This window comes from Aulonocara stuartgranti (genome assembly GCF_965226115.1).
Source record: "Aulonocara stuartgranti genome assembly, chromosome: 9".
NCBI classification, from domain to species: Eukaryota; Metazoa; Chordata; class Actinopteri; order Cichliformes; family Cichlidae; genus Aulonocara; species Aulonocara stuartgranti.
In genome coordinates, this window is record NC_138960.1 from 8,062,145 (window position 1) to 8,076,290 (window position 14,146).

At 38.9% G+C, this 14,146-nt stretch overlaps 1 pseudogene across 1 annotated transcript in view; it reads left to right on the forward strand.

Moving 5' to 3' along the window:
- The first annotated feature begins 990 nt into the window (after positions 1 to 990).
- The window catches only part of LOC309714579 (outer dynein arm-docking complex subunit 2-like), a 35,055-nt pseudogene continuing 21,899 nt past the window's right edge, over positions 991 to 14,146 (forward strand). Inside the window, exons 1-5 of the transcript in view lie at positions 991 to 1,214; positions 1,536 to 1,693; positions 2,051 to 2,268; positions 6,918 to 7,034; positions 11,867 to 12,078. The product of the transcript in view is annotated as an outer dynein arm-docking complex subunit 2-like (transcript). The remainder of the gene's footprint in view (positions 1,215 to 1,535; positions 1,694 to 2,050; positions 2,269 to 6,917; positions 7,035 to 11,866; positions 12,079 to 14,146) is intronic.

Consider the following 14,146-nt stretch of genomic DNA (forward strand, 5'->3'; position numbering starts at 1 on the left):
TGGACATCTAAATGAAGCTGTTATGATACCAAGCACAGTTGACTATGCACATAAAGATCAAACCTTTATAGGGGAACGTCAATCAGGAGAAAGATGGCTTGAAAGGAACCAAAATCCACACAGTCTGAACATGTAAAGACTTCAGTTCCCTTTTAAATATGGTAAATGGCCTGTATTTGTATAGCATCTTACTAGTCCCTAAAGACCCCAAAGCGCTTCACACTACATTCAGTCATCCACCCATTCACACACACATTCACACACTGGTGATGGCAAGCTACATTGTAGCCACAGCCACCCTGGGGCGCACTGACAGAGGCGAGGCTGCTGGACACTGGCGCCACCGGGCCCTCTGACCACCACCAGTAGGCAACGGGTGAAGTGTCTTGCCCAAGGACACAGCGACCGAGACTGTCCAAGCTGGGGTTCGAACCGGCAACCTTCCAATTACAAGGCGAACGCCCAACTCTTGAGCCACAATCGCCCCCAATATGACAGTGATATAGTTCACATGATATATTTCTAATCAGATTAATTGTTTAGAGCGAGAAGACCCTGGTTGGCGAGGCTGCCTGCATCCACGAGGTCTTAAAAGCTCTGCTATATAAGCCTGTCCATGTAGAGCTCTATGTTTTTATGCTAATAGTAGAATTTTAAAGTAGATTCTGAATTTCACAGTGAAGGGAAGCAAGGTTTAATATGTGACCGCCGGATATTTCCGTTAGCAGCCTTGCTGCTTTGTCCTGAACTAACAAGCTATGGAGGACTTTGAGATGCTCATGAAAAGTGAGGCAGGAGAAAATTAAAGTGTGTATTAAAAGTCCAAGAACACCGATTGACAGTAAAGGTTTGAATATGAAACAGCTGACCTTTATGTTTTTTTTAATGAAGGTCCACATGGGGCTCCAAACTCGGAAACGAAGAGCCATGCTGAATCTTTAAGAACCACATGCTGTTAATGTTAAGTTTTAGAGTATTCCAGACACAGCGATGGGGATATCATTGACCAGGGCTGCCCAGTGGACCATGGCCAGCTTTAGTACTGGCAAACTGGCATCCACACCAATGAATGAGTCCTTGTTGAAAGAAATCCTGCACTTTGTGGAGCGCTTTAGTTCCCAACACCCACAGGAAGCTGAACATGTGTTTGAGGAACCACTCCAGTGGAGTACCACTTTAGTGCCGTCTGATTTCAAAACAGACTACGACATCAGGTTGGTCTAATCATGAAGCGGGCAGCTGGCTGGCTCTCAGTATTATGTGTCTGTGCAGGATTTTCTGTCACCATGGTGTCCAAATGTTTTTACCTTAGACATACTCAAAGCTGCATGTGGACTGTAATTAATTTGTTTTTCAGCTTCAGTAAGATTGAGAACGTTCCACTGTATTTCATCAGAATGTCTGCTCTACTTTAAGTGTGTGGTTTCCTTTGTGTCTCATAGTATGAACCTGGAAAAGTACAAAAACAAAGACTCAGATCTCCATTAAGCATTTCAGGCAATTAAAGTTTCTTTTTTGTTTTATTTCCTACTTTGTGACTCAGATGTTCAGTCCCACGAAAGAGATAGTGAGGGCCATCCACTCCTGCAGCTCTCTCCACCGACTGTTTATGTACGCAGCTTCAGCCAGCTCTCTAAACTGCTTCATCTGGCAGATGATAAGAAGTTGGCGGAGGTTCGGGCATGTCTAGAAGGTAAATTTGAGTCCAATTTGCATCCTAAGCAGTCCAACCACCAGCATTCCTCCATAACCCACAGACTTAATTTGTTTGTCCTCCTTGTTACTCTGTACAGCCATCCAATTATGCCGCCATTGGTAATTCTTTACAGATATGCATTTACTTTAGGGCCACTGCCAAGAAGAGATAAAGTAATATATATTTCTTTGACAGATGGATACATGATGAATATAGTAATACTTATTTCATACTGCCAGTGGATTTGTTATGGAGAGATAATATTAGCTTAGCTTGTAAGAAAAAACAGAGTACATTCAAGACCAGCTGTTTTGATAGATTAAAATGAATCCAACTCACCTCTTGTGTTGTCAGAAAACAGAGAGCTCGTGGTTAGGATTCTTGGTAGGAGCTTTGCCTTTGGCCTGGAGAGAGAAGCCCGTGCTGATGCAGTAAGTGTGGTAGACAGAAAGGAGGAAGGCCTAGCCAACGACTTGGGGGTCAAGGTCAAACTGTTTCTGTTGTTCCAAAACGTGGACAAACAGATCCTTGAAAACCTTCTTAAAGAAATATTTGATATTTATTTGTATTCAGTAATCAGTTATTACACAGACTATGTAAAAACATTTTTAAATATATAAATTACCCTCTCACCCCTGCGTGCAGTCTTTTATGCTTCAAGCTTGGGTCTTCTGCTGGCAGCCTGGGAGCTTGAAGTTCCCATGCAGTATCTTTGCTGTTCCTAGGACTGTGCTCTTCTGGAGAGAGATCTCAGATGTTGTTCCTGGGATCTGCTGGAGCCACTCCCCAAGCTTTGCCTCTGTGCTGTCTTTCAGTCCAGCTTTGTCCAGCCACTGGTAGGATTTCTGGATGTCAGCCACTTCCTCTAATTCATTCAGTTTTTCATTATATTAATTCATCATTGAGATTCAAACTCATCCAAGATTTTTAATAGATACATTTGTGGTATCAATTTCAAACACCTACATGGCTTCGTTCTTGAGTTATCACATCCACAAAATTGGGTGTCCGCTTAGCCCAACCACTGGTCTGATGGGGTGATGACAATACCTCAGATTTTTTTTCCCATCTGCGTTTTACAAAGGGTAAGAATAAAGCACCTAGGCATGCAGACTGCTTTCTGCAAAGCAGTCTGTGAAAGAATGTGTTGCTCAGTCTTTTCCAGCATGCTACTGGATGCTATATGTGGATAGTCAACTGTGATTGGTATTATAACAAACTGGAAGCGATTGGGAATGACAACAACTCACCCATGAAGTTGCAGGGCATGTAAAATCCCAGAGTATGGTCAGAGAATGCTGAGGCACATAATGCGCAAAAGTCACCAACTTTCTGCAGAGTCAATCACTAAAGACCTCCAAAACCATATGTGGTCTTCCATTTACTTCAAGAACAGTGCGTAGAGAGCGACATGGAATGGGTTTCTATGGCTGAACAGATGCATCCAAGCACATGTTGATGCAGTGGTGTAAAGAATTTCCCCACTGGACTCTAGAACAGTGAAAATGCAATATCTGGCACAAATCAAGTGACTGGCGATTTGATAGATAAGTCTGGGTTCAGCGGTCACTGGGAGATCAGTACTTGTCTTACTGAATTGTGCCAAGTGTACAGTTTGGGGGAAGGGAGGATTCATAAAAGGAACTCTTATGCTTCAGTATACCAAAACATTTTGGACAATTTCATGCTCCCAATTTTGTGGGTACAGTTTGGGGTTGGCCCATTCCTGTTCCAACATGGCTACCTGTGCACAAAGCAAGCTCCATAAAGACATGGATGAGTGAGTTTGGTGTGGAAGAACTTGACTGGCCTGCACAGAGTGCTGACCTCAATCTGACAGAACACCTTTGGAAGAAATTAGAGCATAAACTCTCAGTCAGGCCATCAATGTCTGATCTCACAAATACACTTCTGGAAGAATGGCCAAAAATTCTCATAAAAACTCCTAAGCTTTGTGGAAGGCCTTCTCAGAAGAACTGAATCTGTTGTTGTTCCAAAGAGTGGACAGAATAGGTGTATCTGTTAGGCAATATAGGTGTATAGGTGTATCTGTTAGATTCCAGTTTTGCAAGTCATTTTTCAGTCACGCTATTTGCTTCATTGCAGCGGATTTATCATGCTCATAAAAGCATTCAGCAGCATTTATCACACACCAAGTGATAAATGCAGTCTATGTCCTGTGTTCTCTGGTTAAAGTGACACCCTCTACTTCCAAAAAAAAGTACTCTCCAAATCAGCGTTGAAAGATGATGTTGTCACTACGTGGCTTAGTTTTTTAGTGAATGATTTATATTACAAGTAAAACCATGGCTCAGCCTTGGGCTCATGCTGTTCTCCTTCTCCTCTTTAGCAGACCAAACACGTGATGATTTCACCTTTTCCTTTTCCTTCCTTCCTTGGGGACAAATCTGTTGTGAAATGATATCATGCTGCCCTTCATAACTTAAACAATTTAGTAGGAGTAGTAGGAGTTATTTTCCTGTTTATTTTTATTCATCTATTTATTTATTTATTTATTTTTGGTGGGGGTGGGGCTGTGGTGCACCATCTTGACAGGTGCAGGGTGAGATTTGCTACCTTGTGATTGAGCCCTGTGACAGTGCAGCACAGCTGGCACAATGTGCTAAAACTATGTTTAAAGGCATTGTGATCCACATTTTGATCTTTTATATTTCTATCCAAACCTACAACATAGTCACATTTTCACACAAAGCCAGAAAGCAAGGAAACCAATTACACAAATAACACAAAACCTTTAAATTATTTGCCTTCAGTGACTGTTGGTCAGTCTTTCACATCAGCTTGGAGGAATGAAAGTGCAGCTGTAACTCCAGGATGTTGATTGGGGGGTGGTGCGGGGTGGGGGGTGTTATATCAAATTCAAAATTTATTTGTCACGTACACAGTCATACACAGTACGATATGCAGTGAAATGCTTAGACAACTGCTCGTGACCTAAAGAAAAAAAAAATCAACTTCTTGAAGTGTTTCCACATCATTTCTGTTGGTTAAAGATCAATACTTTGACAAAATACAAAACATTTTCTTCATCCTTCTTTGACTATTCTCTGGCAAGATGGGATTAGTGCCTAGATGCTTGACCCACTTTCTCTTTATGTGTAATTCAAGGAGAACTGTCTTAAAATTTTCCATTAGAAATCACTGATGCAATTCAGAAGATCCAAACTTTGATACTTCCACCATATTTCACAGTTACAGTGAAAGTCATTCATTGCAGTGCAGTGTTTTCCTTTCATGGAACAGAATGATTTTCATTTAAACCAGCAGGATCTATTTTGGCTTTGCATTGTTCCAGATGTCTTCTGGCTTGTCCATGTGACCTTTCAGAAACTACAGTTTCTCATTGGGGTGAAGTCGCTTTCTTCTTGTGGTCATGAAATACAAACCATTGTTGTTTAGTGTTCTCCTGATTATGGACACATGGACACTGGCCAGAGTTAAAGAGATCTTTAGCCATTTAGAAGTTACTCTGGCTTCCATTTTTACCTCCCAGTCTACCAAAACCCCCACTGTTTAAATAACCTTGGTCTGTTAACCACTTCTGTGCAATAGAAGATGGGCTTCAGTTTCTTCCATTCATACACAGACTGTCATCATCAAAACAGGGTGATCACTGACACCTGTTTGTCATCCCATTTATTGCAATTGATAATTCAAATTTTATCTTTAAATTTGCTAATTTTCCTTCTGCAAACACTGGATTTTTTTTCTGGATTTAAAAAAACTGTAATTTATAAAATCTTTTTCTCAGTTCTTCAGTTGTCTTCTATTTAACTCATTTTAGAAGTCAAGTAAAAATTCTGTGATTGGGTTGCATTTAAACAGAAATTGTCCACAAACTTTAATGCTCTATTATTATTAGACTTTCCTTTGATCTAAGCAGAAATATTTTAGTGAGTTTAAGACAAGACTGCAGAAAGTACATTATTATAGCAACAAACAAACAATGTGTGTGACACATAGCAAAAGAGCTTAGACAATATTAAGTTGGGATGTATAAGCAGTTTCTAAAACTACCAGAACAAAGCAAAGACAATAAAGAAGCAGATGCATTCAACACAAGTGCTATTTTCCACACCATTAAAAACTGACACCACCAGTAATCTCTTCTGACATTTTTAAGTCCCTCTGTACATTGTTCCAGCTGGAAGAGGCAGCATATTGCAATAAAGCACAGTGCAAACGTATAATCAGATATGAAGCACTGTGCTATGCTGCATCTTCAGACAAGGCTATTCTGTAAGAACTGATTAAGACAGAATTAAGACATTTTAAAATATATTGAATTGCTCAAGACAACAAAAAAACTTACCACTGTATTTGGATGCTGGAACTATATCTGTTATAAACACATCAATGTGCAAAGTCTTGCTCCATCCCTGACTTTTTAAAATTTTCATTATTATTACCAAGAAGTCAGACTTGTGTTTGTTTAGAGTGGCCTTGAGGAGTACTTCTCCAGCCCTTTTAAAGTTTTTCTTTGGACATTGGCTGCTTCTTTGGTCATTTTAGTCTAGTTCTTATCCCTGGCCATTTTTGAGTAATTGTGTTTTGTTTTGTGTATTGGTAGGCAGCTCGACACACCACATTCAGAAAAGTTAGGAAGGTGAGAGATGTCATTATGGAGGCAGAGAGGTATAAAAGTGAGTGTATAGACATCTTAAATAATGTACTTCCATGTATGTTTGCACAAGTTACATAGATTTCCTATGTCCTAGCAAAATATGAAGAAACTGGAGACTCTCGCACACAGGAGTCTTGCACAGTACCCTGTCTGGTGAAAATATTGACTTATTGGCCTCCCACAATGCAACTCCCTCTTATCCCGTTATTGTAAAGAGAGCTTCTTTCATGCTTTGCACTCTTTTCTATTTGAGGATTTTACATGCCGCAACACCTTTCACTCCACCAGTGACTTAGCTGACAAACTTTAAGACTCCTATTACTGTTTCTTCAACTGAAAATGGTTCACACAAGTTGAAAAAAGTCCACTCTGAAACTGAAAAGGTGACATTGATGCAAATGAAACCTCAAAGAGGAGCTTTGTCATAACCGAATTCAGCAACTTGTATGATTTTACACTTCCTCTGCTTTCAGATACTTGGAGCTTCTAGCCTTAGCTATTCCAGCTGACATGTGGGCCACATTAAAATTGTGGTTTTTAGAATTAATGAAGCTGTTTTTCACTTTGTTTTCACAGGGCATAAAACAGCAGGGGCAGGAGCATGGATATGAGTGAACAAGTGATACTTACAAAGACCTGGTAACACTTCTGAAGAGCAGATCTCCACACTTTGCTGAGAACACAAACAACCAGGTGGAGTGGAATATAAGCAATTAACATCAACACATTAAGGCTTGTCTTTTTATTTTAGCTGTGAATAATAACTCTCAAAGCAAAAATGTGTGGGTGCTGAAACGCCTCTTTGTCTTATGAACAAGCTCCTTCTCTCTAATACTTCGATTTGATTTCTGATGCTGTGTGACTCATATTCGTAAACAGATTGTGTAATCAGCGTCTGTGCTCTTCCACGCTAGTGAGCTAGTGTCTGGTTGTCACTGTGTTGAAAAATTTCTGAATTGACCTCCTCCCTGTTCCAACATCAAAACAGCAGAGCCACATCCCTCCCACCACCTACCCCCTTCACACTCACACACTCTCACACACACACACACACACACACACACACACACACACACACACACACACACACGCACACACACACGCACACACACTTGCTCATTTCCAGACATTGAAATCTGTGTGATTTATTCAGTAGTGCTATTTCCTGCTTTAGAAATTTGACGACATAACAAATCGCCTCAATAATGGACTCCATCTGCTCTCGAAAATCTGTTAATCATTTAAAAACATATTTTTTTCTTGCTTGAGCTGATGTTTGTTGGAAAATGTGGCATCATCACAAGCTCATCAGGTCCTTTGAAAAGCACTTACTGCTTACTGTCTGCTTTGCATGGATATCAGGTCTGTTTGAGGTATTTCATCACTGTCTAGTTTTTTGTTTGTTGGCTGTCATTCTTATCCAAATAAAGTATGAGTGTAATTAAGAACAATAGTATTTGCACAGCTTTTCAAAGCAAGAATCAAAAGTAGATCAGTATGAGTAATAGCATTTACAAAAGATCAAACAGAATTGACATGTAAATGTATTTACAGTGTGGTTTTGCAGCACTGTGATACATATAAACTACATTTGAGATGAAAGCTTAAGTCATTTTAACAAAACAAAATGTTTCTTTGAATAATTTTTAATTTTTAATGTCGGGATTTATTTGGATGTTTGCTTTACATCTCATGCTTCGAACTGTCATTACCAGGTATTAATACTAATATTAGTATTGCTTCATAGAAATACTACACACTGGCAGCATGGCTCTGCGGATGTGGTGGATGTTTGTTGTCCGCCACCTCTTTCTAAATTTCCCAACGACTGTTGGACGGATTCCCTCAAAACACTTTACAGACATTAATGGTATTCATATGGATAATCCAAATATCTGCACTGACTTTAGCACAATTCTGTTCAATATTATTTATATAAAACTAACAACAGGCTTTTCAAGGTACATTATATTTATGACAAAAAGCCTACAATACTAGAGAGGAAAGTCCAACAATCAAAAAATCCCCCATAAACAAGAAGTCGGTGATAGTGGGGAGAAAGAACTACCGTTTAACAGGAAGAGACAAAACCACACCCAGGGCAACAATCTACTGTGAAACTGTGAGGGGAAATAAGGTGAACAAGGAGATGAAGAAAAACACAAACTATGGTGAAAGAAGGCAACGCGCATCAGAACCTTCAGCCTTTTATTTATCCAGTGAAAAGATGTATTTGTTGGACTGGAACAAAGTCCCATCAGGCTAAGCTCACTTTCTCATTCTCTTTGGTTTTCATCTTGCATCACATTCACGTCAAAATTCTTCTCTTTTTCAGTACTTTGTTTCAAGAACAAATACCTGCCAAATTCTTTAAATTTCCAACAGACTCTGTTGCTCTTATCGTAAATATTAGCACTGGAAGCAGATGGTTACTCTGATACACTGCATTGCCATTACCATTAAAGAGCTGTTCATGTTTGTAGATTTCTAGGCTACATCGGCGCAGTATCGCAAAAAATGGACACAGTTTTAAACACAAGTTTGAAAAGTGATCTAATGTGGAAGTGTCTTAGATCTGCATTGTTTCTAGCAGCCAGCAGGAGGCAGCTCTTCTACAAGCCAGGAAATCTATGGGAAAATATTCTTTTGCTTTCTCAATTTATGACCTCACCGAACACTTTCCTGATGTATTTATGGTCTTAACTGGTAGTTTCACCTCTTACTGAATAAAATATGATGTTCATTTTGTAAATTACAATTATTGTTAGAGTCCAAATAAACGACAAAGCAGGGTCTGCTTTTGGATATGACTACAGTGTGTTTGGGTGGTTATGGCATGAGCCTGCAGTGTCCCTTAGTTTGTCACATCCCACCAGGGTTTGCCACATTCAGTTTTTTGAAGTCACAAAGACAGTGATGTGACAATGCTTGACTCCTCTCTGAGGTCTCAAAACCAGACTTTGCTAATCAGTCTAGGATATGCACTTACTCTCAGTTTACACCAGCGTGGTGTTCTCTCAGCTATTTTAGCTGATTGTCAAAGTGTGATATTTTGGGGGGCTAAAGTGCATTTTTGCCTTTAAGAGAAGAACTATATATTCAGTGTACCAGTCACTTTTCTGAACAGTCATACTTTCTTTTGTGTTGAAATGAAAATATAAGTTAAATTCTACACGTATTAGGTAAGACTCAAAATATCAATCATTTAGATAGTTTTAGTCTTCATAGCTTTCCCTTTAAAAGTAGTTTCTTCATATTTGTGGCATAGTGGTGATGTCTGTATGTTTTCATACAGTAGGCAATGTAAAGATCTAAAGTGTTCTACGAAACCCATCATAGGGTTTATGATGACTACAATAAACCAATAAGAAGTATGGGGCTGACCTGTGTGAAAGAAAAAAAATCTATAACAAAGAAAGTTATATACACATATTCAGGCTTTTATGTTTCATGAGTGCTCTGTGAAGAATGATGCCTTTAGTCTGAACGATCTAAAAATGATGGACAACAGCCGTATAAATAGCTGTGAATAAGTGTGTGGAGGCACAAATCACTGTCAAGGTCTTTTTTCTCTTGGATTCTTTAACTCCTTTGATATGTGCAGCATGCAGTGTCCTGTAACTACTTCAGCTAAACCTTTTCATGTGATGCGGCTAGAATGCATCACATTGAAATCCATTTGACTTATTGCTGACAACATCAATCAAATCTATATCATCCATACAAGATAGTGAATAATTGTAGTCCTTCTTGTCAGTCTGGTCCATTGCAGTTTTAATTTGAGAAAGCAACAGTCAGGAACACAGTCTTCCACTGCTCCGCCTCAGTTCCCTGATTGCAGAATGGAGCCCAAACCCAAAAGACGATAGCCAAAGATAACAACACCTAATCTCCAAACATATCTGCTCATTTTCAGTCTGAGGAAGCAGGTCTTTTTTAACAGTTCTATTAGATTGGACAGCCTCAATCACATGAGCTGCAGCAGCCAACGGAGATGGTGGCTGCAACGCAGGGAGGAAGCAGACTAGCCTTCTCTGTTCAGTGTTGCGGATTCATTTTGACATCACAGCGTGATTGGAAATGGAACATGCTGTGTGTATGCATGCACAAGATGCTTACTGAAAAACACAAAATCCCTGGGTTGTCAATTGTTTTTGTTATTCACATCCTGAAATTAATACAGACTGCCTCACTGCCATAACCATTCACCAGCAGCTGCTGGAATTCTCACACTGACAGATGTTTTATGGCCACTGGCTTCACAATTTGTTGCCCTGCTGATTTTCCATCAGTATGGATAAAGTAATTAGATACAAATCTGCCCCAAACACATGTAAACATTTGGGGTTTAGGTTTTAGTAGTCGATTGCTTTATGAAAACGACAAATGAAGAAACTTGAAAAGTCCTAATGGTGTAATGTTACATGCTATAAAAATATTTTTTTAACTTCAGATTTCAGGCGTCAGCCCTGCTTAGCATTTGTCTCTGGACCTGTACTGGTTTAAGGTTTTTTTTTTACTGCAGCATGTTAAGAAATGTCGAGTGTTCCCTTCTGTGTAAGCAAATGGACTTTGTCCATTTCACATATAATGGAATTAAAGAAAGTTGGTTAGTCTAATAAAGTCAGGATGTGGGTCTGTGGTTGGGTGTATTGACTTATGTTTCCAATAGAAGGTCACTTTGTGTTTTATGAAAAACAAGTCTTTGGAAAAGTGATCAGGCAACTTGGCTCCAGTTTGTGCATGAACACAACCCAAAGAAATACGTTTTAATTCTTTTCCCCTGCCCTTAAAAATCTCAAGCTCCTAACAGCCAATGACAGACTGAGCTACTTCTGCAAAAGCAGGTGTCTGTGATTAAAAACTCTCATGCCTGCAAACCTTTCATATGTGTCTTACTGGCGTTTGTGTGTAGGTTGTAAAGTTTGGTATAAAGACCTTGAAAACTTTACCTGAATAACAGTGACACAAAGGCGTTACTTAGCCTGAGCCAAGCTGTAAGGTTTTAGGTGAATGTCGAGAAACAATGAACTTCTTGACATTGTTCAGCCATTTAACCAAGAGAGACCTCTTCTGTGCAAAGCAATGAGAGTTTGTTATTTTATTTCAATACCTCAATAAAGAATAATATTGAGAAAATAAAGATTTTTTCAAGTCTGCATAGGATTGAGAAGGGGCTTTTATGTGAATTTCATGTTTTTATTTGCCACATGTAGGGTTTTCCAGTATTCGCCTTCTGAGTAGCATGAGCAATTCTTTGTCTGACATAGATATGCGATGACTTTCCGATAATGAGACAAATCATTGCAAAGCGTAAGTGGAAAATACACCACATTGACTGATAAAAAGTGAAATAAATGCGAAACAGATTAATCAGAATAGCTATTTTTGTTTTAATAAGCATAAACTTGACAAATTTACAGCCAGATTACAAAGCACTTCACAATCAGATTTTGCTCATTCTGTTGCAAATTGGAAGAGGTATTTACACTCCGTCTTCAGCTTCTGGCTTTCCCCCTTACCAGCAGGATTCTGCAGTTCAAGAACTATCAACACAAAAGATTCAGCATGTGGAATCGGTTGATGGAGAGGAACAAGGCCAACCCCAGAGGTCTTACGAGCAACAGGAAAAGAATGTGCATGAGAAACTACAGCGTACACTCTACAGGGTAGACCGCGAGAAGATATATGAACCATGTCCACGATGGAGTGGACTTAGTGTCTTTTCTACATGTGGGTATGTGATAATTCCTCACGTAAGAAGTGTCCTGAATTTTTGTTGCATTGCAGAGATTCTTCTTGAATAGCAGATGAACTTTAGATGACTGTGATGCCAGGCCTTCAACACATGTGCTTAGTGCATCTGCCAGCAGTCACACATTATAAAGAGATGGTTATATGGTTTATAAATTTAAGGGCAAGTGCAAATATTCCTCATTACACAATAGTCAGAGTTAATAAATTCTCCATATAATAGAAACCCTTTCTGCTCAATTACAGATGCAAAACTTGGGAAAAAGTATGAGAAAAAATATCCCCAAAAGATCTATCACATATGGTCTTTGATTGATAAATAGATCTAGCAAGGGCTGAGCTGTTGCAGCTGTACCTTGTGATAACTGTACCCATTTGAGGAGAAACTGGCTCAAGATAAAAGTATCTCAATTGCTAAAAAAAAAAAGAAAAAGAAAAAAAAAGTCTGCTGAGCCCTGTCTCGAATTGTTAAATAATGATTATGTTAGAAAAATAACCATTTTCAAAATAGAAGCAGGCATAATGACTCTTATTTTACATCATTACAGTAAAACAGAGGAAAATAAAGGCCGTAAGAGCTCTGAAGAGGATAAAAGAGTCTAGGACAAGGGGCCAAGAACAAGATGAAAACAAAATTCTCTGTGTCTTCTTCACCTGCACACATGTCCTCCCAGACATGGTAAGATAGTTCTGTTTTGTCAGAACCTATAGAGGTTCCTTCTTGCACTGCAGCTGTGGTAAATTAAACTCAGTAGAGGTTAGAAGTGCAAGGAATCTGATTGTATGTCTAATTAAAAACAAAGAGCTTAGAGATTAGTTTGAAAATACAACCAAGATAAACGTGTCTCACTGGCTAAAAAAAAAAAATCTGCTGAGGTCTTTTTTGAATTGTTAAATAAAGATTATGTTGAAAACTAACCATTGCTAAAATAGAAGCAGCCATAATGTCTCTTATTTCACAGCATTACAGTAAAACACAGGAAAGTAAATGCCATAAGAGTTCTGGAGAGGAGAAGAACATTCTGAGACAGAAAAGCCATGACCAAAATGAAAGCAGAGTTTTCTGCATCTTCTTTACCTGGACACCAGAAACTTCCTTTTTTCTGAAACTATAAGGATTCGTTTTTGCTCTGCAGCTGGGGCAAATTAAACTCAGTAAAGGTTAGAACCGTAGAAGTTCTGATTGTACGTCTAATTAAAACCAAATAGGTCAGAAGTACAGGCAACAAAATGAAACAAATGTAAGTACACCTGTTGCCATGGTAACAAAAAGGAATAACACATGTAATTTCTGATTGAGGGTAATTACAATTACGAATGGAGTTATAAAGTGACCCATGAACAGCACAGCTCTCTTATAATTGTCTAATGCAACGTGACTTACCAAGTAAGAAACCAGACTGCCATCCTTGATGCAACAACAACGGCAGGTGACTACCCAAGAGTTACATCTCTGACTCTGCAGGTCTTAGATAACATTTCTTAGATAACAGGCTGCAAGAGAAGGGCATTTCTCTCTAAGTTGAAAACACTAAAGCTTGGCCCAAATTGGTAAAGATGAGATTCTTTTAAAAATCTAAAATCTTGGCTGAATTTTTATTGTGACTTCATTCTACACTTAAATGCATTAATATTACATGTGGTCTAAGTTAAAGAATTTTGACTTATTAACCATCCGTTTGCTATTTCAATATTGACACAGTTTGTTATATAGTCATATCCCCCCTCCCCACCCCCCCAGTGAAAACTGAATTAACTGGATGTTTTTCACCATTTGTGACTTCTGCTTTAAAAACTGTCAGCTGCTAAAATTGTTCTGAACAAGAAGCTAAGTAAAAGGTTTTTCCTTGTTTGGCTTTTGGCAGGTACAGCACATAAGCCATCTCCATACTTGAATGTTGTCTGTATACAAACTGCAAGTGTAATAAATCATTAAGTCACTGACATCAATCTTTGCTGATCATCATTTTCTATACATGCAATAAAGACTCCGGGGTGCGTTCACTCAGTCACACTCATCACCTCACATCAGTGTAGGCCTGACAGCCACA